The 27,720-nt window shown below is 41.2% G+C and overlaps 1 protein-coding gene and 1 long non-coding RNA gene across 3 annotated transcripts in view; one reads left to right on the top strand and one right to left on the bottom strand.

Moving 5' to 3' along the window:
- ST8SIA1 (ST8 alpha-N-acetyl-neuraminide alpha-2,8-sialyltransferase 1) overlaps positions 1-27,720 on the top strand; it is a 142,174-nt gene that overhangs the window by 85,517 nt on the left and 28,937 nt on the right. The gene's annotated exons all lie outside the window — the stretch shown is intronic.
- LOC308065783 overlaps positions 1,414-27,720 on the bottom strand; it is a 37,360-nt gene continuing 11,053 nt past the window's right edge. Inside the window, exon 2 of the long non-coding RNA XR_013928920.1 lies at positions 1,414-25,726. This is a non-coding gene — a long non-coding RNA (uncharacterized lncRNA). The remainder of the gene's footprint in view (positions 25,727-27,720) is intronic.

The raw sequence follows: 27,720 nt of genomic DNA, 5'->3' as shown, positions 1-27,720 counted from the left end.
GGTAGGTACCAGTGCTAGTTCTGTTCTAGCCGGCTAGCTCCCTAGATGGTAGCCAGTGTCGAAATTAGAACACTTTTTTGACCCCAAATGGGTATTTCTCATAACTGGCGTAGTGCCAGCATGTGTAGGTATCTTGGCACCATCATCTTACTGACATGTGGTGGGTAAACTTAGCAAGTGGCCAAAGTGCACTTCACCAATCATGAAGGTAGTCTCACAGAAACCCCTACACTACTCCTAAACAGTCACACCTAAGGAAAATCCTGTTACTTCCCTGGGAAATATAAAGATTTTTGACATGTGCTGTTTTTCAAACTATTATGCTCCCGCTAAAGGTGGATGTGCAGTTTAAAAATCTAGGAGTGTAAGGTTGTGACTCATGAAATATTTTTTATAAGCAAAACCTAAGCTGATTAAAGGGACAGTTGGCTTGAGTTAGAACAACACCTGCAAGGCCATACTCTGATATCATTGAGCATACTAACGTCTGAGAGACTAATACGCTGAAAGAAAGAGGAGGATGTAGGCTAGAGCAAGCATTTATGTTAAGAAAGCGTTCAGAACAAGTGAGAATGGAGAATAAAGAAGTTAGGGACTTTTAGGCAAACCAGATGTTAGAAGGATCTGGAGAAATTTTTTTCAAGCATTTGTAAGTATATAGCCAGAGCAGTATCAGAACCACTACGGAAGGATGTTTGAGACTAATTTTCCACATGTGCTCAGCGAATGGTAAAAAAGGAAGAGTAGTACTTGTATTAAAAGAGTGGGGAAAAAATGAAGGACAGAAGGAATTAGTTATTCTGACATTTAGTACATGGAGAATGGAAATAGTTAAACACTGAAGGAAGTAATCTAGATGTTCAGAAGGCGTTTCAGAGGAGGTAGCAAAGAAGTTAAATGTCATCGTAACTGAGGAAAAAGTATCATCGGGAATTAAAACCTATTTTCAAAGTCAAGGTATGGAAGTCTTATTTTTCAAGTCTGCCTCAGAAAGTTATGAGCTGCTTCTGATACTAATTGATTTATGTTCTATAAGAAGTCTTGAAAGCTGTAAATAGCTTAATTCTGACAACTCTGGAATGTGTTTCTAAACTTGGAGACAGGGGGAGAGCGTGAAGAAAGCATCCAGCAGCTCTACCCACAGACTCATTACTGTTCATTAAGAGGTCTTTGGAAGAAATGTTCTGATTTTATTCTAGAGATGTCTGTGTTTCATTTGTATGCAGGCTGAAAGAATGAACAATTGGATAACTATGTATATGGAAAACGGGTAGAATATTTATGGAAGCCAGCATTTTAAAATGACATAGCAGGGATAAAAAGACAGATTTTTTATTTTTTTTTTTACCAGAATGGCCCTGCCTTTGTATTTCTCTTATGAGTTAGTTAAATTTGTGAATAAACATAAACTTAAAACCGACGGATTTAGATAATGTATGACCAAGCCATGGTCTATTCTGGGAAAGCCCTTTGGACACCTTCCAGGAGGAGCAATATGGACAACAAGGGTTATACAGCAGGTAGCTACCTCTTTATTCATCACGCCTAGAAAGAGTTTTACTTGCTTTGTTGGTCCAGGAGCATGTCCAGTATCTTCTAAAAAGCAACAGTAGTTTGTAGCTATATTAGTTTAGGGATACAAAATGTAAGGTCTGTAGGGAGAGAGAATATCTGATAACAATATAGCCAAGCATTTAAGCACGCAGAAGCCTTTCCACAAAGCATAAACAAGAAAAAGTACCAAATTGAACACCAACCATTCTGAGAATTATTTTTGGTTTTTTACAGTTAATCAGCTGATCTAAGACACTGTCTCTCCCATATAATCTTGCCTTGTTTATCTGCTGGGGAGGTAAAGGCATAGGGCTTCTTTCATTTCTGTGCTCCATCCGTACCCAGGCAGTGTAGCACCAGTGATCCTCTCAAGTGTTGACCCCAGAGCCAGCGCAGCCAATGAAGCCATGCCCACATTGCAGTGAAAGAGCTGCTTCCAAAGCAGATGGAAGTCGGGGTGTTGGCTCTGTTCTTCTGGTGGCCTAGGGCTTTTCCTTCATAAGTGCTTTTAGTAGTGCAAGCTTGATTTGGTCCAGAGGACACATTTCAGTGGCACCTGAAGTTGGACTCACAGATTTATACCACAGAAGAAAGGCAAGCCTAGTTTTGAAGATGGTCCTGGAGTAGCCAACAGGAGACAGTGACTCATGGTTGCAGAGTTCCTTGAAGGGTTTCCCTGGGCCTTGGGGGGGAGAGATTCTGTGGTGCAGAGGGACTCAAAGAAAGTATAATGTGTGGTCTACAGTGGCATCAGTTCATCTGCGTCTTCCACCAGAGAGCTTAGCAGCAGCAGCAAGTCCTCTGCAAGAGGGCAGAATACTTTGTAAACCTAGAAAACTGTTTTATCCATTTATGGATTCGTTTTTTGACTAAGCTAGAAATACCTTGCAAGGATAACATGTCTACTGCTTCTCTGCTTGGCCACAAGGTGAATGAGAGTTGCATTTATTCTGGACTGTTAGGAAAGATGGGGCTAGAGGAGAGCAAGAAGGTGATTAGGACCAAAGGCTGCAGTGTAAACTGAGAAATGCTCTGAACGTGGCACCAGCCATCTGACTGGGCAGGGATTCCCCTAAGGTACTTCATTTGCCTTCTTGTCCTTTCCCCATGTGGAAACTAGGGAATGTACCTGTGTGCTTGAACTAAACCACAAAGACTTCCTCTGATTTCCATCAGCTCGTAGGACACACCAAGGGATAGTGTGACAATTTGAGCTCTATCTCCTATCAGTTTTGCCATCCCTGTAAGACTGAAAGTTTTCAGTGCATTTACTTGCATGATTTGGAGATCCCTGCCCCACAGTGCTAAATGTTGTCTGAATAAAAGACAAAATATGGAGCAGGACAGCTCCAAAGAACTTGTGGTGGAAGTGAAGGACAAAGCATAACAATGCAGAGATACGGACACGTTCAACAAAGCCATATGGTTTGGCATGACTAGTAGCAGCCTCTGCATTGCCTGAATGCTCTTTTTTTCATTAAAGCCACGTGGCCATTGCATAAGCTGGATTCAGTTTCTTACCTTTCACTATGCTATTCTTACGAACAAAACCTGCTCCTCTTCGGACATAAGGCAAGAAATAAGAGGGGCCTCTTTGAATTTGATGCCATTTCTGAAGCAAAAACCCTTACATTAATGGAAGCCTTATCTTGAGTGCTTCAGAGCAACTTCCACCAAAGTCCATAGATACCATGGTTTCTTGCAGTCTGGCTGGTCTGAACACAACATTCACTTTTTCTTGTTTGAGATTGCATTTAAATAGTGATTTCGCTGTTACTCATGTACACTGAGAGATCTAAAGTCAAGTCTATGACATCATAGTAAAAAATAGGGCTTGAATACCTGGCAAATAATTATAAAGTAAGCTCAGGCCTGCATGAGCTTAAATTTGATCATTTAGAATAGAAAGCTAGATCAGAGTGTGTAGACAGCTTGTAATGTTGAACTGTACTGTTAACAGCTAATAAAAGATGGAGCTGTAAACTGCGGGTATAAAAGAACTCCAGTAGAGTAATTTTAACACTCTCCCTTGAGTATGTGAATATACAATTGTAAGATCTGGCATTGCTGATTTTGGCATGCTGTTTATGCGTTTGAATAACTTGTGTACTTCTCACTGAAGCAGGCAGGCTCCTAAAACCAGACCATTAAGGTTCTGACTCTGAGTCAAATTGCACACTAAAGTAAAGTGAAGTTTCACGTGAGTTTTGAAACAATACACAAGAGATTTCTCAAGTTCTTAGAATAAGAAATTTTAACCACTTTATGAACTTTTTCTACAAGAAATATTGTAATTCTTTTCAAATTCATTTGTCCCAGCCCTTCTAATTGGCTTATCTATAGCGGTGTGGATTCTTTGTGCTTGAAAAGGGAAAGGAAATGAATTTTTCAGGATAGAATGTTCCACTGTGACTTTCCTACTTTTTTTGCTTTATCTAGAAGGACAGCAAACAATATGCAAAGTACATTTATTATTGAATTTTGAATACATTTATTTCATTACATGCTGGGAGAATGTTGATTCTTGTATCATAATTATTACTTCTGCTATTGTTGGCGGGGTTTACCTGCAAATAAGACTGTTTCTGCCTGGGTTTATGCCTAGAGCAATGTTTCAAATCAATAGCAATAATGAATATAGACTGTTCTCAGAAATACTCTTGGCTTAATTTTTCAGTGTCATGCTTGTTTTATGCAGCAGATTGGCATTAGTGAGTAATGCTGGTATGAAGCACAATGTAGAAGAGAGAGCCGAGTCCATCACTGGTTTCTATGGCAAAAGTTTCTGCAGCCTAAAACATTTGTGACTTAAATCAAAATTCCCTTCCTGATTCTGGTCAAACTCTTATCAGTTTCAGTCTTTGCTGTCTTGCGCTGTCTCATAATGAAGTACTGTAGTACTGTAACACAGTAATGTAGACTTACACCAGATGGTTTTATTTACTATCCAGCTAAAAGAGACACCAATCTAATATTACCTTTTCCAACTCCATTTCAGGCAGAGATTTGGCTAAGTCCTGTGGGTAGTTTTTTTACATACTCACGTCTAAGCATGTAATTTGTAAAATTCTACTTACTCTCTAGAGAGACTGAATGGATGCAGGTTTTCGTAGCTAAGGTTACGTGCCCCAGTCTTTGCAATGCTGCAAATTTACAATCAAAAAACCCACCATCTTGGCAGAGTTGAGTTTAAATCTTTTTTTCATAGCTAAGCTTGATCAGGATTCACAGAATCACAGAATGATTGAGGTTGCAAGGGACCCTGGAGGTCAGACAGACAGTGTCCAGTTGGGTTTTGATTATCTCCAGGAATGGAGATACCACCACCTCTCCAGGCCACCTGTTCCAGTGTTTGACCACCCTGACAGAAAAAAAAGCTTTTCCCTGTGTTTAAACAGAATTTCCTGGTTTTGCATGCCAGATGCCTGTGTCACTTGAGTTGTCTGGATTGATAGGTCTGCTTAGATGTACATAGCTGAGAATGCTATCAGTAGTTGCTAGAGCCTGAGCTGAAGCTCTGTGGTATACCCACATCTTCTGTATAATGCCATTTTAATCTTTTTTCTCCTTTCTCTCTATTCCTAGCTAGTAGCTTGTTCTTTGTACTTGCTCTTCCACTTTGCATGCTAACATATATTAAGGTGGCATTTTCCTTGTCACTGATACCTTAGGTCATGTACTCTTTTAGAGATTCTTTTAAAAACTGAAATTAGTTTAATGCATGTAGAAATACTCATAGCGCTTCTTCCACTCACTCCCAATGTCAATATTAAAGACTGAGCTGAGCTAGCTGGCTTGTGAAGCAGCGAGTTGAGTGGCACTTCTCTGCTGTGTCCTAACTGGAGGTAAATCAAAACCAACTAGAAAGGAAAACGGCCAAAAGGAGTGAAAGAGAAAGCCTAATAAGCAGGATAAAAGGGTGAAACGTGTCTTAGTTATTTTTTTCTTTTTATAATGGTCAGTTCAGTAACTGGAGGATCTGCTTACACTATACAAGGTAAAAGGGGGTGTTTCTTAGATTCATTAGACTGATTAAACTATTTGACTTGATCTTGTTGTGGTTGCTTTCTAGATATTTCTATGAAAGGTTGCTTTTCAGATATTTCTGACCAATTTATGTCCTACTGTCCATTGTGTTTATCCCAGACTAATCTCTGGGGAAAACAATGCTCCAAGAAGTAGCCAGATTTGTGTCCTGGCAGCAGACTGCTTGAGCAGTAGTCAGGGCAAGAAAATGGTAAGAGTTAAGCCTCATTTTTTAGGAAAGTAAATGAGTTATAAAACAAAAGAAGAAACAGCACAATCAAACATACTGTTGGTTAATAGCAGCTGCAGTGTTCAGTTTTGTGAGACCTGGGCCTTAAAACAGAAGGTGCAGATTTAGTCAGGTGTAGATCAGAGGTTGCCAGTTACAATACAGTGAAGACCTTGCATCAGCACCAGGTTTGTGGTAGACTCCTGTTATTTGTGGAAGACAGGAAGGATGAATGGCCAGGGGAAAAGCCTTGTAAATCTGAATCAGGTTAGGGGCTAAGGCGGAGTAACACTGAGCTTGTTTACTGATCAGAAAATGATCATGCTGCATGGCCTTTTCATGGATATAAAGCAAAGCTGTGGGAGCCAAGAAAGCTCGTTACACTAAATGATTCATTACAGGAGATGGGCAGCTCATCATCTGCTCATGCTCTTCCCATCAGCCTTAAAAGGGTCAAGTAAGTTCATTTTACTCTGAGGTGACCCGGCTGGGGCTTCAGCAGGGATGTGCTGCATGGATGGGCATCCCAGGAGTCCTAGTCATGCTCTGTCCCCAGGTCACGCCCCATGCTCTGTCCAGCTGTATGTCATTTGCTCGTGCTGATTTTCACTGTGCTCTCATCTAGACCAGTAGAAGTTAATGTAAGTGCCGAACCGGTTTGGATCACTAAATGCAAGCTGCTTGGCATGAAGGTGTCTGGAATACCGCTAACAAGTAAAACGGGAGGCAGTTCAGAGCTGCAGTTCCTTCACGGGTTCTCTGTTGGCTGAAGTCCACTCGTGCCTTGTCCCAGTCTCCCAGTGAATGACGGCTGAAGCTGTTCTCATCCTTCTGTGTCGGGCAGGAAGGAACCTTCAGAAAAGCTGCTGGGTGTGGGTGGTACTAGAGCATGTGTGACAGCCAGCTGCAAGGTTTACAGTTGGCCTTCAGGAAGGGTTTCTGGCTGTTGATCGTGAACTGTAATGGAGAGAGAGAACCAAAAGGCTTCTCTGTGGGGTGTGATATGAAAGATTTGATCTCCATCCAACTTCAGAAGGTGGCTTTTTTGTAAACGGAATAAGTTTAAGTCAAGCTGCTGTTTACAGGCTGTTGTGAAGATGAAGCATTTTGCAAAGCAGAAGAAAAGTTGTTGTCCCTCATTTTTGGATAGGGTAACAGAAACACGAGGGAGCCATCACAGGCCACCACTGAATTGGCATGAGGTCCGGAGCAGCGTGCTCCTGGCTCTTTGCCAAGCCTCCAGTCCTAGGTATTTGCTGAGGTACCTGGGGTGAAAAGCAGACGTACGTTCTTGGCTGCTCACACCATCTCTTCCATGAGCATTAAATTTGCATAAAGAGATTAATGGGACCTGCCAGAGGACCTGTCTCTGCCTACAGAGTTCACACACTGTCAGAATATTGCGGGGTTTGGTTCTCATCTCTGATGCTTCTTCCTCGGGTACAGAGGTGTTCATCAAGTGGCAAACACTGTCAAAGGAATTCTCCTCTGACATGGACTGGCAGGACCCTGAGCATCCTACTTTCCTACAGAGCAGATGTTGTCCCGCCGTTGTTCAGGGATGTGTCCCTTTCCATTAGTTTTCCACAACCACTGAGCAGCTGCAGCACAGGAAAAGCCTTCAACACCCTCCTGTTATTTCTCTTAGTGCTCCTGGATGTTGCTGGGTCAGCTCTGTCCTGGAGTACTATTTATTATTCCTCTCATTTTGCCCTTTGCAACCTTTCCTGAAAATGTGTCTCCGTGAAATGAAGCCTTAAATAACCACCATTAACAACAGTCCTGGAAAACCAAGGAAAAAATACTAAATTCATCAGTGATGGTGGTGAATATTTTTTTTTTCCTTTGTGTGCTTACTAGTTGCAAAGGATAATTCTGTCCTATAGAGTGAACTGTCTTGTAAGGGACTGATTCCACCTTCACATGGAGAAAGGCATGCATGTGTGACAACCTTCAAATACCGTTTTGTTGTCTTCAGGTGTCTCTACTAAGGATCTGCTAGCTGTGTTAAGCCAATGGAGGCATGGCAGCTGAAGCCCTGACCCAGAGTTTTCGGTACGAATGTTGCTTGTTTTGCATTGTTCCGAAATGGTTCCCGTTCCCTGAAGGTGACCTACTGTTCGCAGTTGCAGGGACATGGTAGCAGTGAGGGCGGGAGAAGGGAAGCACCATTTCTGTTGTGTGCTAGCTTTCTAATGTCAGGAAAGATAACTTTAGCTTCATACTCATATATGAAAAATAGGCTATAATGATACTCTCTGGTGAAGAAAGGGTTGATTTTTAGAGTGGATGTTTGTGGAGATCCTGGTGACCTTGGTTACAACTCAGCATCCTCTGCTTAAAACTGGGGTGATGCTGCTTTTGCCTTTGTAGCAGGATGAAGTTCTTAAGTGAGTTGAACTGTGATATTAGGTAATTTCATTCCCATTTTCTATTTTGTACTTTATACTACTCTTTAATCTGGCTTTATATTTAAAGCAGTGTTGTCTAGCTGGGGGTATGCGTGGGGGTTGAATCTAGCCTTTGGAAAGCTTCTGTCCAGTCTATGTCCCTTTCTGTAGAGGCGTTGGGGAATGGCTGGTCAAGTAGAGAACAGTTCTTCAGGGCCTCCTCCCAGCCTGACGAAGTGAAAATCACTGCTGCCGCTGAAGCCAGGGAGGCATGGAGGGACTGACAGCTACTGCATGGTACAGACAAGGTGGAGGAAGAGAGTGCTGTGCGGGTGGTAGGTAGATACAGAGGTTTGAATCCTAGATCTGTTCCTCATCTTTCTTGTCTTAATGTTTTCTCCTTTCCTCGCTGAAGACGTAGCACAGTAAATGTGTAACGCCAGCTCTGTGTGGTTGGAAGCAAAGCTGTGGCAGTGTTGGCAATGCTAATCTATCTGATGGATGTAAGGGCAATGTGTGCCCCTAACAAGGAATGTGTTCCCTCTGTATTGCATCCTCACTAGTCATGGACTAGTCCTTCAGCCTGGCAAGGACTCCTCTGTGAATTGCTCAGAAGGTTCTTTGCGACTTCCTTTTGCACAGTTTGCCAGAAGTTTTGAGTTGTGCAAAGTGACTGAGCGGTTGCGTGCATAGACTGCAATCATGAAGTGCAAGCTGTTCAGGCAGCTCTGACAGCAGCCTGAAGAAAGAGGATGTCCTAGTACGTGATGAACTGTCTGCTTTCAGGATGGTGGCTCACTAATAGAGCTGGGCATATGTTGTCACCATTTTTCTGTGCATATCTTTTAACTTGCAGAGATTTTTTTTTCCCCGACCTAGGTTTTTCTTCCCTTTTTACATTTGCTCACATCAGATAAGTACATTTCTTCATAAAATGTTTGCCGAATCTGTAAATTTGCCCTGAATTCTGTGGGATATCAAGGGGAGAAAGAAAAAGGGTGGTTAAATAAAGAAATCTAAGAGCAAACTTTATAAGGTAGGAAACCTTTGGCTATGTCCCATCTTGCAGCAGCTTTGGACTTTATGCTGAGTGAGAACAACTTGAATGTGATGTGTTCAAGGCTCATAACAAACTGTTAGTGAATTGCACAACACAAGTCATTTCAACAAATAAATAATTTTCAGTAGCTTTATTGTGCGTGCACGGACCACTCTGGACTGTTTAGTAGCCCTCTCAGAAACTGTGGTGTTGGTTTATTTGCTCTGCCACATTCACTTAGCTCCGAGTCATCCTGAGTCGAGGCAGAGATTATCTACGAGTCTCTTCTTTGTATTTAAATTATATTAAGCAGTCTGCTTCATGCCATATAAGTCTCGACTCACAGATCTGGCTGGTTTAACAATGCAGGCACAGCTGGAGTTACAGATAATGGCTAACATCCTCAGCTGGGGTATTATATCCATATAATTCTAGCGAAGCCAACAGAGCTACACTAATTCTCACCATCTGAACAGTTACAGTTTTTGCAATTGCTCGCTCTTTCAGCTGCCAAAGCTTATGTTGGGCCTTTGTGCTTCTCCAACAGAACTTAATGATATCCCTTGTGTGTGAATAGGGCAGAGCACCCTATAAACAACAGGTTTTCTTGCAAATGACTGAGTGTTAATGCTGGGACGTGCTTTTGCCTTTCTTCAAAATTGAGGTGTATGCAACACTTCTGGACGGCCAGATCTAGGTTATTTGTGAGGTACTTGTGATTTTTACTATGCTTTGCATTTGTAATGAAGGTAGCACTGAACTGAGGCTCGTTATTTAAATTAGCAATTCATGTGACCATTTCATACTGTAAGCCTTAATCAGAGGCAGATTCCTCAGTTCCTTTACCATTTAAATTATTTACACTTTTGTATTTGCTTTCCAGAAGTTCACAATGAAACACGAACAAATAAAATTTACAGAATTCTGTAACAAACAAATCTATAGTTCTTAAAGACACAGGCCAATAATTTCTGAATATTTTTCAAATGGTGTTTTACCCTAGCCCTTGGGAAAATTTTCAGTACAGAAAATAACACTCCAGAATTATTTGTGGGTTTGACCAAATGTATTAAAAGGAGTAGGACTGGAGTAATGTGGACAAATGAAACACTGGTTTGGATGAAACTTAATAACTTTGCATTTCCATGTGACAAAATACAGAGCTTACTATTGTAAGTGCAGTTGTTACTTGAGACAGCTGTACAGCTTCAGATCCCACTGTGCTGCAAATCATCTCACCTAACTGTGGGTATCACAAAATCCAGGGTTTCCTCAGGCTCCTGCAGTTAACGGAGAGGGAGAGGAGGGCCTTGTGAAGATGAACTGCCCTCTGAAGGTGCTTACTGCTCTGAGCTGGCCATGGGGGTAGTTAAAAGGTCCTGCTTAGGTTGAAATGTGTCTTAGCCCTCCTTCAAAACCAATCCTCTCCAGTCTGTGGAGGAGAAGCTGCCTTACCTGGTGAGCAACGTTTGCAGCTGCTGGATTGCACTTTAAAACATCTCTGATAACTAGCAGCAGCTTTCAGTTTAGAAAGTTATTCCATATAACAAATTTTGATTTGTTACTGTTGTGCAGTAGACTTGATGTGGGTCTTATCTGTTTGCTAATGAACGTTACTGCAAAGCGACTGAAACAAGCTGCACGTACCATTTGAGGAAATGGTAAAATATACCCAACTGTCTTTCCCTCTCTTATATATGTACATAGACATGTGTGTATAAATATATATATACCCATATATATAAAAATCAAGAATTACTTCTGATAGTCTAATTTTAGAGCTGTGGAAATAGTTCATTATTTTGTTAGCTGGAAGGTTCAAAGAAAGTGAAATAATTATTTTGAGTTGTACAAAAAATTTTTGAGGGATCAGACTTCAGTATTTGATTTTGGTTTGAAGCACTAAAAGTATTTGAGAAAAATGAAATCTGAAATATAATTTGAAGGAAGACCTGACTATTTTGTTTAGAACATACGGAAATGTTTTGGTACTTTTCCCCTCCAGCTCTTATTGTGAGATGATTTGCATCTAAGCATTCTGGATAGAAAGCTCCATCAAAAACATTGCCTAATTCCCATCAGTTAAAGTCAGCAAGCAGAATAACTCTGAATCAGACTGTTAGTAGCCTTTTATTCTCATAGTAGCATTTTATGTCTCAAATCAGTTACTCTGAATATGCAATTACGTAATTAAAAGCAGAATTTGCATTTGTTTTGTAGGAAACTGAAAGTTATTAAGAACCAGAAGCTACTGATCATTAGCTGAAATTGTAATTTCACATTGGTTTTATTCAATGATGAACTACAAAATGACTGGAAGCACCCTTCTAGCCATGATTAATGTTAATAGCAGTCCTAGTGTTTTCAAAAGGCTATCACTCCCAATTCCTGTATATTTTCTGGTGCCTATGCCTTTAAATTCTTGTGATTCCTTTAGAAAGTGTAATTGGATATTTTTATTGTGTATAGCAAGGAAGGCTGTCTAATATTTTGAAACACGACATTTTGATGGCAACCCATAAAAGAGCAGTCTGCTTTTGGCCACCGAAACACTAACATTCATTTTTCTAGGAATCAGCCAGCCCATAATGCATATGGCAGAAGTAGTCTATTGTATACAAAAAATGGCTATATTATCCCATTTTTAATGTACTGTAATGCACGTGCAGACTCCCACAAAAGTTTTAAGCTGCAGTATACATTCTTCTAATAGCTTAATGCTGTGACTAAGGAGATAGACTCTAGGAAAGCAGTCTTTGTTTTTAGGTAGGACTTTGCAGTCTTGCAGAAGGAGGAGTGCCTCCTATTTTGGGCTAATATTTTTGATTGTTGTACATGTAGCAGTTACAGCATTGGACCCATAAAACCGAGAAGCAGCCCTGTGACTCTAGCGACAATATAAATGGTGTTGCCCGTTGCAGTTTCTGAATTTCTCCTGCAACTGAAGTTAATTGCTAATATATTTTTCACCTTCAGAGGCAGTCTCTGGTATAGATACAGGTATTGTCTATTCTGCACCTTGCTGCAGCTCAGCCCCGTGACCAGTTTCTCTGCATTTTTGCACAATGCTGCTGCTTGATTTCACTTTTGCCAGGGGACACTTTGAGCAGCTTGAACATGAGGCAAAGCTCTTTAACCTTACCTGTATTTAAATGGCCATGGTGGGTGCAGTTTCATAGCTGCAGTTTCGCAGCTTCAGTGGCAGTGAGAACAGTTTAACTGATTTTAAAGTGAGAGAAAAGATACAAATCTTTTAACCCAGCACTGAGAACTGAAAATGGCACCTGGCAGTTGTAGGCTCAGACTGAGCACACGTGTGAAGCCTGAGAGCTGGTGGCTGAGGTGACAGACAGCTCACATGTGGCAACAGTGTCTGCTACTTCACCCTGTTTTAGCAGAAGTGAAGCCTGAATTTATATCCTCCTTGTAGGAGATAAGGAGATCCTAATCTCCACCAGCTGGTTATTGAGTTCTGCCGTGAACTAAGAAAATCAGTTTTTCCCTGTTTACTTACCATTCTAATGAATTAAAATTAAGCTAATAATATTTGATGTTTCAAAAAAATGCTGATTAAGAGATAATCAACTAATTTATGAATGATGAATTATTCCCTCACATAAAAGGGTCTTTACATCACTTGGTGAAATCCCTCAGAGTGGATATTCTTCAGGTAAACTTTAAATTTCTGGCTCCTTTGCATAGACTCACAGGCTTAGACACAAGGGCTGCCTTATGCCTTAGGCGTGTATTTACATAGGCAATACCGGAGGTGGATTTGTTAAGATTTACCTGTGCCCCATCCCTAGCTGCTTGCTACTGGGTTTTGATTTGAGATGGAATTTGTGGAATTTGGTGCGTGTTTCCTGGCTGTAGCTCAATGCACCTCTGAGTGTGGTGTTAGCAAAGTTACTGAGCTTGGCATTGAAGCAGCCCTCACAAGTTTAATTTTACTGACTCTCCTTGGAGGTACTAACCCCTAGCAGGAGGCAGGAACAAACAGTTGGGAGAACAGGTCATTACATTTTAAATCATCACAATGAATGTGAGTCAAAGCCTGGAGCAATTCTGCAAATCCATCCAACTTGTTCTGTTTGGCTTTCTACTGTGTATTGTAACATGCCTTTTAAATAGGCATCCTTTTTTCTTGTCCTTGCTGTAAGACATCGGACCTAGGAGTGTTGCTCTTGTGTGGCTGACAGTCATTCACATCTGCCAGCATCAGTGTCTCTTAATGTCGTAACTAAGTTACCCACATAATTCAGAAAAAAAGTCACCCCTGAAGTGCATTAAAAAGTAAAAAATAAGAAGTGATTTGAGATGGGTATACACTCCTTAGAAAAAAACCAACACAGAGGTATGGGGGATTTATGGTTGTTCAGCATATGATAGGACAGTTGGAGTAAGCCATGCTGTGGTATCTGGAGGGAATATTATAGTCCACAATTTTGAATGCTCCACAGAGAGCATCTCTGTTTTTTGGTAAGTGGCATCAGCCTGTTTGTCTCAGCAGTGCAAAAGCTTAGATGCTCTTGCTCCCAGTTCTCTGATGTAGAATGTGGGGGAGAGCTTACAATAAAGCTTTTTTTAAACCAGCAAAAGTGGGAACTTGATCCCTGAATTACACAACAGCCGTGCTAGCTAAAAATGGATAGGAAGCAGCTGTTTTCAATATCAAGGGTTTTCTCCCCAGATAACCAAAAATGTTCTTTTCACAGAACTGAAAATATATTTATTTTTTTTTATTGTTGCAATGACAAGCTGAGACAAACACATGATTCACAGTGCTTCAGGACTGAAAGAGGACTAGAGGTCCTTGATAATTTCTTTCTCTGTTACAAACAGCCATTTCTTCCCCCAGCCCTAGGCCAGTGTAATAATGTCTGGCACATTTAGCAGAGTCACAGCCAAGGGGACGGTGTGTCTGACTTCCTTCTGACGGTAGATCTGCTCCCCGGAAAAGAAGTATTTTGAGCAGTGGTTCAATGATGAAAGTGAAAGGGGTAAAACTGCTTGGCCCTTTACGTGTTCTTCTGCACTCACTTTTCCTTTATCACAGTACAAATTAAATGAAAGAAGCTCTATAAATGCATGCTCAAGAGATCTGAGAGTGAAGGCTGTTGTTTGAAATCTCAAAGATGATCCTCACTGATCTTTGACTCAGTTACCACATTAGACTTTGGTTCCTGTTGGATATTGCCTCCTGGAAAGCAAAGGCAAAAATACCCTTGGGTCCACAGCTAATAAGGCAGGTTCCTTCTTGTTCTTGGAGGCCTGGTTTCAAGGCAGTCAGTGCAAGCAGTTGATGTGTACACTATGTTGTTGCTGTATGTTATTTTTCTAGGAAGAGCCACCTGTGTATTACTGTACTGCGGTGGATGTCAAAAGATAAATGAAGAAGGGGAAGAGGAGGCACTGGGAAACAGGCTCGTGGTGACGTCTGAGAGGTCACGAGATGGTGTTGGGAGGCAAAGAAGAAAGGCAGATATAGGAGAGAAAGAGGGAGAGAGGCAGCAAGAAATATTGTGCAGTGTAGGAACTTGCTACAAAATAATTCATCAGGAAACATGAGATTTTACTTTTTACTATAATTCAATTGGCAAGGGTCCTCTGGAGAGGTTTGTGGGCTAGGGAGCATGTTACTGAACTGTCTCAGTTTAATTATTATTTTACTAGTGCTCCCATAAGCAAAATAAATGCTTTTGTTGTCACAATTGCAACTCCCATTTCCAACTGAATAAGATGTGAGAAATAAGATAAGACTATTTATTTATGTGTTTATAAATCCAAGTCCTGCAGAATTAGGCATTTGAGGTAATCATTAGGTTTGCTTTTTCTTCCCCAGAGCTCTCCTCTGCAGCAGCCAAATGGTTATTCCAGAATCTTAAACCTCCAGGAGCCCATCACTTGTTTGAAAGTGGATGCAGCCGTGAGTTGCAGCACTACCTGTGGTATGAGCCCCCTCGTTAACCTGAAATGCTGAATGAAGTTGTTCGTACATTTGAAATGGGAAATGGGAGCAGCCCTAGCAGGTTCACTGCCGTTTGTTCATCAGGTCCTGAAACCTTTAACAAAACACCAAAAATCAGCCTGTCCTCGTCAGCCTAGCTACAAAATAATTTGCAAAGATGTATCCTTATCAGCCTAATGGTAGGGGACATCCTCAGCCTGCCTGACCTTTGATGAGGAAAACCCCTCACAATCAGTCATGAGGAAGGTATTGAAAGGTTTTTGTGATGTAGAGGAATAGTGGTTAGAGCAAAGAGGGGAATTAATTGTTACTTTGCAGTTAAAACTGTTCAGAAAAGCTCCATAGTGCTGATGAGGAGGCGAATTCTCTCTCTCTCTGGTCTTTGGTTTGCTTGGTTTCCGTCTGGCGTGAGAGGCAGGGCAGGCAGACCACTCCTGCACTTGCAGCTGTGGCTTCTCTCACAGACGTGGTGAAGGGACTTCCAGGATCGTCAGGAGCAGCTCCAATGGATTTTTTTTTCTCTTTTTTTTTTTTTTTTTTAATTTCTTGCTAAACTCTGCTGTTATCAGGAACCACCTGCTTCCACTGAACAGCAGCTCTCCTTGGGTGACAAAATGAATTAAAAATCGCAGGTGGGTCCTATTTGTTTCATATCAGAAGCAATTGGATGCAGTCAGATATTTTTTCTTTTCTTCCTTGTTCCTGCCCTTTAAATCAGTATTTAAAAACAATGCAATGAGCCCATCAGCAGCTCTGCTTCTCCTTTGGTTTGTCATTCCACTTGCCTTGTCCTTGGTGATGACCTGTCAATCACCTGTTACCTCCTTCTATTTTTAAGTAGCTTGCCAGAGGAGTTTGCCTGGTTATGCTTTTTCTTTTCCTTATATTGTGTTTAAAACACACCAACTACCCTTCCCTGAGAGGGTTTATTCCCTCTATGCATTTCTCTTGGCTTCTCTTCCTTGTGGCTGTATGGGCCCCTCCTCTGAGGAGCTGAGCACATCCTTTAACATGCCAGGTGCTTCCTTCCTCCTCATCTGTCTTTTCTCTTTCTCACCCCACCGAAAATTTCAAAGAGATTAATGGCAGTAGAGAATGTGTGACTACACAGTCTGGGCCAGGTCTTCACTTGTAATTCTTAAGCCACATTATCCTGGCACATATACAAACACATCCACACACAAAAGGCAGAGCTACAGTTGGGGTAAAATGGTCATGCTACACACTTGGGTTGCTGAAGAAGCTCTGATACGAAAAGCTCTTTGCAAAGTCTCCTAAAAGTCGTTGTTTTCACATGTCTCTCTAGTTGCAGTATTTTGGAGGGTTTAATTCCTTTGTGTAGTCACTGCTTTGGCTTTTGTTTTTGCTGGGTCAGTGAAAGAGTATAGAAATACCTGACGTGCCTCATATTCTGTGAGGCTTTAGTTATAGCTGTATGAGTGGTGTTTCTTCTGTATTATCTGGTATCTGGTCTATAAGATTGCTTTGTTTGCCTTCCTAAACTGTAACCTTTTCGTTGCAGAGGCATATTTTTTTTATTGCAGAGTTGGGGGCATACTATATGAACCATTTCGGGCACTGCTTATTGAGTGTGATGATAGTGATAAAACTAGGAAAAAAGGAGGGAAAAATTTGTAGTTAATCATGAACAGTGTTTATAGAATCATAGGCACCAGCACATCCTTTTCTTAATTAAGCTGTCAGCTGACTGACCCTGTAGTTCTGCTTAATGAAATAGGTGCCTGGATGATGGAGCTGGCTGTTCAGTGTTGGGTCAGCACGTGGTTTGTAGGGACAGTGGTGGCCTCCAGGGTCTAATGTTCATCGCTGCTAGGAGAGAGAGAGAGAGAGAGAGAGAGAAAAGATTTTGCTAACAGATGCTGGCAAAGCATAAAAAGGTTCAGAGAAACCCTGCCATGTTTGGTGCCTTTGGGCGCGAACCATTGCTTGGGAAAGGCAATGGCGAGATTTTTGAAAGGTGTTTATACTTACATGTAAACTGGAGTCATTTTAGGTCATCTTTGTCCTTCTCACCCTCTCATAAACAGAACTCAACCTGTGATTGTCTTGTGGTTTGCACATTGTTAGTTTTAAAAATTCAGTTCCACATCATCGCTTTTTGGTGTTTTATTGGGAATTCCCTCACTCTGCTTTTATGCTGCATGTCACAAAGCATCTTTTCTGTGGCTCTGACTCAGTCTGTTGCTAGGTGGTCTGTGTAACCTTTGCATCCTTTTTGTCTCTGCCTTTTGCTTGTCTCGTTTTATTACAGCTCCAGCTTTGCACCAAAGGCATGGTTAACCATTTAAATAGCCTGCATCTGCTAGCTGATGTCAGTCCATGCAGCTACCTCATTTCATAATATGCTCCAAGTGCTTCAAGGTAGAGAAGATTTTGCACAGTGCAATTTTTTTGCAGATTGAGGACAGTGTGTTAAACAGATTAAGTGATGTGTTAACAATGAAAAAGCAAGAGGATGGGCTGTCTGCTGGGCAACACATTGCCCTGGGGAGTTAAAAACTGGCATGATGCTATTATACCTGATCTTTGACCACCTGTGCTTGTGCTGTACAAGCAGCCTTTCAGGCTGTGCTGATGGGGCTTTGTTTTTATTCATGATCACAGCTGCAGTGTTTTCACTCCGCTGATGGTGAAATTGTTTGTTTTCATCATTCCTGTTGCTTTCTGCATGATAGACATCTCCGCATATGTCCTTTCAATATTTATTTATGTGTCAAAGTAGTTAAAGGCAAAGGAGGTTTTTTGAGTGGTCATCCTTCAGGGGTTCTGGCTCATTTCTTGCACAGGATCTAGTGAGACTGATGACCATTGTTGACTCCAACAGGCTTGGAGAAGTTCCCAGAGATTCCTCTTCTCTTCCTTTACTCCTTCCCCTGGCAAGCGTGCATGTTTCGAAATGCTGCTGCTGGACTAATTATGCCGTAATTGAGAAAAATCCTGGAGCAACTCCCCCGAAGTCAGACATGACATCAGCAGTGTTTCTGGGGCAGTGAGCGTTTGATCCATTGTTCCTGTCCCACAGCACACTCCCCTAGTGCCGAATCGGCACGGTGTACCTACATCAAACGCGTGACATTTTTCAATAGGAGGTGCAGCCTCAGCACTTCAGGCACAGCACAGGGATTTGGATGTGGTCAGTGTTTGCACTGGCCGATGTTTTGTCATTTTCAATAATTCTCTTGTCTAACCAGTGTGTTCAGTGTAAGATCGCAGAATTAGATAAGGCATTATTCTTTGCTGGCAAGCAGATTACTTGTTATAACATGTTCAGGGTACGCTGCTGGTGCATAATATATCAATCCATCACCCCCTAAATTTACAATGAGAAATGCAATCTCTCAAGCTAAGCTTGAGAGTATATATAAGCTAAGTATATTATCTCAAAAGTACATTCACCTGGGATATATATCAAGGTGATATTGAATTAATCTGTTAGGTTTAGATAACTTCATCCCAGTACATTTTTTGGTGTGACAATGATGCAGCTGGATAATGTCCACTTCTGTCAAGTGATGACAGCCTCACTTTCCAGACAATTCTCACCACACTTGATTTGTGCCATGTGTTCCTGTATGCTGAAGGCAATAGGAATTTCTTTTTGGGCTCTGGGAGTGGGATCAGACCCTTTAGTTTGAAAGAACTTGTCTCTCTTCCTCAATGGCATCTGTTTCTAGAGTGTGTTGGGGTTTTCTGTGTTTCACCATCTCTGAGCTGTTTGTTTCTACATGCATTTTAATGTCTGTTTCTGGCTGTTTTCCCTTGGTCTTGTTTTAGCTTTCTCTGTCTCCCATTGAGCTGATGAGGCATGGGTTTTATGTGTGCTTTTTCTCTCGGTCACATTGAAGATACAACATATTTTGGAGGGCTGCTTCTCACCATAGAGCCAGAATGGGTGAACTTGCACCTGGGATCAGCGGTTCGGGTTACAAGGACTGCTTGCTCATTAACATTCGATGTTTATACCCTGTTTATCACAATTGTACATATGATTTACACCAGCAACAATCTTAATGCAAAATCTGCTTTTGAAGGTGTTTCAAGTCTGCACGCAGTTTCTGCTTCTTGTTCACAGAAATTACAAGAGCCTGTGAGGAAGCCTGTTAGCTCTCGACTATCTCAGCATGTTTTGCTGGCCTTCCTCCTCATTACCCTTCTTCATCAACACCCACAGTGTGCATGCTGAGAGGCTTGACCTGGCTATCACAGCATCTGTTACTTAGGGCAGCAGTGTTTTGTTTCAGAGCATGCTTTCCTCCTGGTGTGTCTGTACATGGAGTAGGGCAGCTGTGTCCAGATCACTGGCCAGTCTTGGCTCCTTCTTGCTCTGATTTTCTTAGTCCAGCACTCTTCTGGGGCTGCCCATGCCCAGTATCCCTGGAGGTTAAGCCACATATGGTTTTTCTTAATGTTTTCTTTGAATATGTTTGTGGTTTGGAGAGGGTGGGTGGGCAAGGGCAAAAGATGGTTTGATTTTTGATCTGAGCTCTAAAGCTGTGTTCATTGTTGGTCAGGGAATCCGTGTCTTTCTGGTGCTTGTGGTTATAAAGCATTAATCATAATCATCATGACCAATATCCAAATGTAGGTATCTTGAAAAGATTTCCAGAACCTGGATTATTATTGCCCTTCACAGTATAGGAAGTAGCATTGCAATCCATACCTTTGTTTTTATTATTATTATAAACAGCTCCCATGCCTTGATGGTGGGGCTGCATTGTCTGGATAGCTCTGGGGTACGTTTTCCAGAGGAATAATATATTCATTGAAAAATACAATTTACTAAATTTTGGACATTCCAAAGCTGTTTACAGGTTTTTCTGAAGACAATAGTAGTTTATTCAATAAAAAAAAATAGTTCATTTTGACATTTTCCAAATGGTCTGCAATGAAGATAACCAAAAGTCCAGAAGCAGTCATAAAAAAAGAAAAAGTCCAAGCATAAACACAAAAAAGGGTGGCAGCCAGGAGATCTCAGGTCAGGAAATGATTCTGTATTGTGGAACACAAGATCCCTCTCTGGCATGTATTGGTGATGCACCTGTAGACAAGCATGACATGCAGGGTAACAAATGCAGACGAAGCCTGCATTATATTGGCTTAAGTAAAAAGAAGAGAATAAAATGAAACATTTCCTCCTTTTCTTTCCAAGGCAAGAAAAGTATTCTTCCTGTGTTAGGAGCGACCACCTCCCCCCACAGCTGTGGCCGGGACCCTCCTGCCATGGCTGTTGGGGCCCAGGGTCTCTGCCTGGGCTGCAGGGACGTGGCTGCTGCTGTCCTGTGTGCAGGCTCTCACGCTCCCTCGTACCCTCATCGGTTAGCTGACTGACCAGGTTTGGTTTTCCTTGCTGCCTCCTGCATTATCTGTTGGTCAAGTTTGTGTTCCTCTATGGTCTTGTGTATCAATTTATCCTTTTTTTACTATCCCTTTTTTTAGAATATTATTTTTTTTATTTATAAGAGATCCTTGGCCAGATACCCTTAAATAAGCAGATAGTCTCCTTCTACATACCCTTACATTTCCTATTTTTCTCCTAATTTGTCTAGGAACTAAAAAGCAATTTTAAAAATAAATAAAACCCTTTAGGGTATTTTCTTTATAGAAACTTTAAAGAAGAAAAAGCTTTTATAAAATTGGTTGTTGAAGTATTTAGTGAAGGAGTATAGAAGAACCAGATGGATGTATATTAAGGGAGAGAGGAGCACAGGCAAGGTAGAAAGATTTATGCAATTGTTCCAGCAACACCAGAAAAAAAGAGGTAGCAGCTGAACACATGAACACAACAGATTGGAGTAGAAAGAGGAAATAATATTTTATGCTGACTAAGATAATCAAAGGTCCTGGAAGAAACATCCTAAAGACTGACATGAGTGGAAAGAATGTTGGAGGAAGTATGTGCTGGAAATCAGTGCTATCTGCCAAGAAACATTTCTACTCACCTCAGAGGAACCTTTTTGTACCTCTAAACACAAAGCTCATGATGAATTGTTTCTTTTGTATTTGCTACTTAAGCTAGCCTCCAGGATACTCAGTTTGTTCTCTGCCTTGGTGAACTCATCCAGATTTAGTATCAAGTGCAGGTGGCATTCATGTGTGCCTAATCCTGTCTTTCAGATCATGTCTCCTGTCTTTGCCCATTAGATTCTTTCACTGCTTCATCACAGTAGGAAATTGAAAAATCCTTTGATGAAAGCATCCTGCTATCTCCAGCACATGGAGAGTGATTCAAAACTGTTGGCAATCTGGGTTTTATCCTCTTCTGGTATTCTGCAAAGAAGTATAATAGATTTCAGCTGAGCTCAGATGCATTGCCCAGAAACAGCCAAATGGGAGGTGGGTGCAGTCCTTACTAAGAAATCAAGCTGATGATGTGTAAGAAAAAGTCATAAGAAAAGTCAGCTTACTCCCTCTCTGTCTTGGCTTCTAAAAACTAACAGGAATAAAAAGCAGTAAAAAGTTACTTTTCCTTAACGAGAGTAGTTATATTTACAAAAATAATAAATTACAATTTCTGTACATGCTTTTGGGTAAAACTTTTATTTTTAAGCCAACAAATAGTCTCTGGATTTTTGTCTTTACATTTTATACCAGAAAACACACTTGTCTGTAAAAGGGAAGGAATAGTATAGCTTCCCACATGAATCTCTTCAGCTAAGTTAGACAAATGCACACTTAAAGATTGAGTTTCTATATCATGTGTGGCTTTGGGGAAAAAGTTGAACAACTGAAATTAGTTCTGACTGTTTTATTTGGATAACATAAATGCCACAGGCTGCTTTCATACTAAGTTCAGTCGCTCTCTTTTTGAGGAAGTTTGTTTTAATCAGCTTTTCATGGCAGTTTTCTGCCATTTCGTTTGGCATGTATTACAGGCAAGAACTTCTACAGAGTAAGTTAAGTGAGAGATGTGCCTCTCTCGTACCTAATTTGTACTCCTTGCCTCCTCTTGTTTTGTTTTCTCTAGCAGTCATGCTTTTTTAATTTGTGATTTGAAAGAGTAAATAGTGAAAGCACAGTGATTTTCAAGGTACAAGGGGTGCTTTGGTAGGTTAAAGCTGATACGCTGGTATTTTTCATCTCTGTTTCATTGCTTTTCCACAATAGCTGGTTTGTTGGAAAAGGAAACGGAAACCTGCCAAAAGCTGTCATTGTGCTGAGAGGGAACCAAGTGGTACTTCTGAAATATAAAGCAAGATGGAGAAAATCAAGCTGTCGGTACCTATAGTGCACTTCAACAGGGAAGAAAATAACTTGGTTCTCATGGAGGAAAACTTGCCCCAGAATGAATTCAAATCTACGTGTTTTATTTTAGTAGCAGTTAAAAAATAATACCAGTTTCAAGTGACTGAGAATAGAGGGAGGTGGAACAATAGATTGAACATTTTTTTATTTATCTCTATAGCAGATTCCTGGCGTGTGGGTTGCAGGGAGAATTTTCCTAGGATACTAGCTGAAAAACCCTTAGCAAAATTCTCTCTTCAGCTTTAATTGATTTCTTAGCTAATGTGAACTTCACTAACGCCAATCACTAATCTTCCATCAAACACACAAATACCAGTGCAGATGCCTAAAAGTTTTATGCCACTGAAATATGAGGATTTGTGGAAGGAAAATGAGAAAGTAACTTCTTCCGTTATGGATGTAATAAGCTATTCTTAGGTACTAGATTTCTTGGTGAGTTATGGTTTAGCTGTGAATGCGCAAGGCTGATGTTAGAGAAATATAAATATGTAGCCTTCTATTACAAATAAAAAAAAAAATAAGTTATTTGGTGGGAACTTTATTTAAAATGTTGTATTTTTAGAAGTATAAAACTGATAATGTAACTTTTTAAACAGTGAGTTTCTGAGTTTGAGTATTGTGATCCTAGAATTATATTCTTTATTGTCATTGGTTTTCAAACATGACATATTTTATTCTTTTTTAAATGACGTTTTTATGTGGACAGTATGGGCTGCTAATCTATCATTTATATCAGAAAATACATCATGCTGTGAAGTTTCAGAATGTTGCAGAAGAAGGCTGGGTTTTCTTCATGATTCAGGACAGCAAATCAGAAGGTAGCTATTTGAATCTTGCAGGAACTTTCCCAAAGGAAATGAAATTTGGGATGATGACAAGCAGGGGATTATAAGTGGGAGATTGTACGCATATGGAATTTGAAAGCATGTGAAAGCCTATAACACCATACTCAGCATAAACATAAAAATAAAGTAAAAAACTGTTGACAGAGCACAGATTGTGCTGTAAAGGGTATTATACAATGCTTTGTCCTCTCCCTTGAGAGTGGGGAATACATTGCCATGATCCTTCAAAGAGAGGCACTTACCTACTGTCCTTCCTCCCTGAGATAACAGCTTGGTACACACAGGCCAAGCGAGGCCAGTGCTTTGCCCCTGCCGCAGCCTTTGGTGGCCTTGCCATGGTTTTTGTCCTGCTGGTAGTATCTGGAGCATGAAGTTTACTCCCAGTTTTGGATGTGAACCTGGCAGGAAAGCAAAGCACTGCCCTTGGCGGGCTCAGCTCAGTAAGCCCACGTCTGTGCTGTAACTGTGCGTGATCATGAACCTTTTACCAGCGTGGGGATTCACAGCAGAAAAGTGTTCTGGGCTTTGCTTTTAATTCCCTCTAAGATCCCTGACTGGCTTGTATAGGCACTGCTCAGACCCCCATTGATTGCTCCTGGCTAGTGAAGCTGTGCAGCCTAAAGACAGGTCTGCTGGCTGCCTCCCTGTGCTGCTCTAGGCTCTCAGCTGTAGTCCCAGAGGTGGCCTGTGGCAGTGGCAACATGTGGCTTGTTCCACATCTCTCTTCATCACTGGTGCACGTCCCTTATCTGATGTATAGTGGAGACATAGCTACACCTGTAAATAGAGAGGCTAGGGACCAAGCCAGAGATTGGCTTATGAGGACATTGATTGAATCCCTGTAGCGTGTTTGTCTTAGAGAGAACTAGCTGGAGCACCAGGAATGGAGTCAAAGGGTGTGCTGTGGGCAATCAGGAACCTAGCACTTCTGCTGGCTTTGAGGTCCTTTTTAATTTAACAGGGACAATAAATTTCTCAGCACTATTACAGCACTGTGTCCCCAGCAGTTACAAGGTATGGTTGTACAAAATTGTCATCCTGAAAATGGATGCTTGCGCAAGTTCTTGCTGTTCTCTCTGGTAGGAGAATTTTTAGAACAAGGCTTAGAGGGTGTGGCTCTACTTAGTGGCCTGTACAATTGACTTTGTATGTCTCAATTTGTGCAGATCTGAACCATTCAGTGTTACAAACTGAGACCACTGAGTCTGGAACCATGCTGGGTGGGTTTTGAGAGCTGGAGACTGGGTGTGCTGAGCTGGAAAGGAGAAATAGTTTAAAGAAAGTGTTGGGAGAAAACTGATCTCTGCATCTGGGCTGAGCAAGAAGGTTTTTCTCCATGTCATTAGTGTGAACTGTGGGTCCGCTTACAGATTTTGCAGTGTGAGTCACAGATGGCTTTTTAAGATCATCTGTGAGCTTTTTTTTATAGCAAATATCATCATAGTTTAGAGGCAGGAGGACACTGGTGATGTCCCTGGTTTCTTCTGTCTCCCCCCACCCCCCACCGAGGTCTGACTGTTGTAGCATTTGATTCTTTATCACAGGTTTTATGTTAGTTACATGACATTATGAAATATTTCAGTGCTGCTGGAAGCTCCTAAAGAGCCTTCTGCAGTCAGCATCTCTTACACTGCTGACACTGCAGGATTTCCAGCAAGCTCTTTACTCTGTGTCTTCTCCATTCCTCCTTGGGTTTCCTTCTGGCATCACACCTCTGCCAGAACATCTGCAGCATCTGCAGAACATCTGACTCAGCCACAGCAGGAACTGTAAACCCAGGTGATCTCTCCGGCCCTTTGTTCCCCTGTCTGTCAGGGAAATTTGTACATGTTGCTACATGCAATTGAAGTTAGATTGTGCTGAAAAAATACTGCTGTGAGGCTGTCCCAGGAGGCCTGGTGGTTGGTATACTGTAGCTGAACTAGGTCATGCATCTGCCCTCTGTGTACCTCGTACTCCAGCACTTGGGACTGCAGAGAACGGTGTTAAGATAAGTAAACCAGAGAATGAGCTGGCATGTATTGGCTGAACTATTTTTGCCAACTGGCTTTCTTGAAAGGAAATTCATTAGGTACACTAGTATGCCCTCATGCAAATTGTTTATGCTTTTGACATGCTCCTAGGTCCATTAAGCTGGAAATGGAACTGGGAACAGCTGCTGAAATAGAATGCGCAGGACTTTTCTGCCAGAGCATCGGTGCAGTGTACTTGGGTGTTTTTTCTCACTTCATGCTCCAGCACAGTTGCTGCCATCCCTCATTTCTCCTGGTATATTAAATATCCAAAGTTCAGGAATGCAAATGCGTATGCTGAATGAACCACCTCCGTAGCCCTGTGCATCCGGATTATATAATTGTCTTCAGCTGTATGTTCACAGTGTGCTTCTTGAATAATGCGGTGTAGTGGTGGTTTCTGAAAAATTAAATACCTGGCATATAATACCATAAAGACTGACCTATACGCTCATTTGATCAAACATAAATCCATTGATATCAGGGGAAATGTGTCAATTTAAAGCATCAAGACAAGACCTTAATGATCATATTTCTACTCTATTTTAAGGTATATTCAGAATAAAGGAATCTTTTAAAATACAACATTTCTTAGGCTGCCGGTTTTAACATTAAAAATGTGGGGGGAGGTAGAAGAAATGGTCTAACTTTTATAACAAGTAGGACCAGTCTGAAAAAGACTTGGTATTACAAGCAAAGTGCTAGAATTGCTGGAGCACGTAAGGTTCCTAACTAGCTTGGTAAAGCAAAGCACCACTGTGGCTTACTAGAGCAGCAGATTAGGGAAGGGAAATTTTGGCCTTGAGACAAATTCAGACAAAAATGTGTTGCTTGTTTAAAGTGCATTTGTTTTCCAAATCATTATTTGGATAAAGCCTCTAGATAAAAACCTCAGCCGTAGCTCCCAAAGGTTGCACAAAACCATACAAGCTATTCTGGCCTCTGTCTGTAAAACAAGAGGTTGAATTTCACCACTTGTACTGTTTGACTAGCTGCTTTGGGAATATGTGTACTGAGCTCCTAGGGGTGTAAAGGTATACCAGCCAAAGCAAGTGATTAGTAAATGATCCTCCTGGCATTTCAAAACTTTCTGGGAGTGTAACTGCTTCCCCAGGGGGAAGTTTATGGCTGTGATTGTTGTTTGACCCATGTGATTCATAGCCAACTTCAGGTTCTTCAGAACTGCTGACAGCCTTGACATTTACAGCTACTTTCAAACCTATAATTTTGCCTTATCTGAAAAATACATTGGCCGTCCCAAATGGATGCCCTTTAGGTATTCTGCTTTCCTGTTTCTGAGCTGTGCTGTAGACCCCAGACCATACCTTCTGCCTCACTCCAAAATACCCTTTAGCCTGGTTGTTAGGTCACAGTCTAAAGTTTTTTTTCAAGTAATGTGTTACTGTTGCTTCAGGGAGACAAGCCACTGATGGTAGCTTTTCTCCTGTTTGATTATTCAGTAATACTACAAAATAATGGCTTAATCTGTGTGCACATCTTTGGTGTTTATTGTAATCGCATAAAGCATGTGGGAGTTATTTAGTGTTAATGTGATTGTCAGAAGTCCTTTGATAGAATTTCTACTGTAATTCAGTATTAATTACTCTGAGCATTAAAGAAAAAGAGCTTATTTTTTGTGCTGCCTGAACCTGAAAGAAACCTTGATTCTGTAGGCGATGGCAGCTTGCTGTCCTTAATCATTTGAATGTGACCATCTGTAAAGGCTGGTGTTCTTTGGGTTTTGGAGAGAAAAAGTAGCTCAAAGGAGTACAAACCCAGGAGTTTATAGTTTGCTCATAGTTTCACATACAGCACTTGTGCTAAGATGCTTACCTCTACCCCGCAACCCATGTGATATAAGCGAGTTACCTTAGTCTAAGTCCTATTGCAGTAGTGTTTTGCCATCGTCATGGAGGGAATTGGTGCAAAGACTTGAGTCAAACAAGAAGAAATGAAGCTAGGGCTGGATGCTTTTTTTTTTTTTTTTTTTTTTTTTTTCCTTTCTTCTTTTCCTGACTAAAACTTCCAGATAATATAGTATCAATTGTACCCAAGCAATTTACAAAACAGGCTGAGCAGTTTCCACTGAACAGCATAGAGCTCTGTTCAGAAAACTGGCCAAGATAGATACCATATTTTGAGAAGCAAGTAGTCACCTCTGTCAGTGAAGCTGTGGTAGGCCCAAGTTCAGTTACCTTTTCTGTGTGAGGGGACTTAAACTTCACTTTCATCTAGTAGGAGGCAGTCCTAACTACCAGCAAAGCGGCATGCTGGGCTGATACAGCCACTGTCACCTACGGTATTATTCCAGTTTGTGTGACTGAAGAGGGAAGGCCTGAAGGCTGGGTGACTGCACCATCAATTTAGATGGTAACCCTCTTCTTGTCTTCCTTT

This window comes from Falco punctatus, assembly GCF_963210335.1.
Source record: "Falco punctatus genome assembly, chromosome: 6".
Lineage (NCBI taxonomy): Eukaryota > Metazoa > Chordata > Aves > Falconiformes > Falconidae > Falco > Falco punctatus.
The sequence above is the reverse complement of the archived record's forward strand: the minus strand, read 5'-3'. Positions and strand labels throughout refer to the sequence as shown.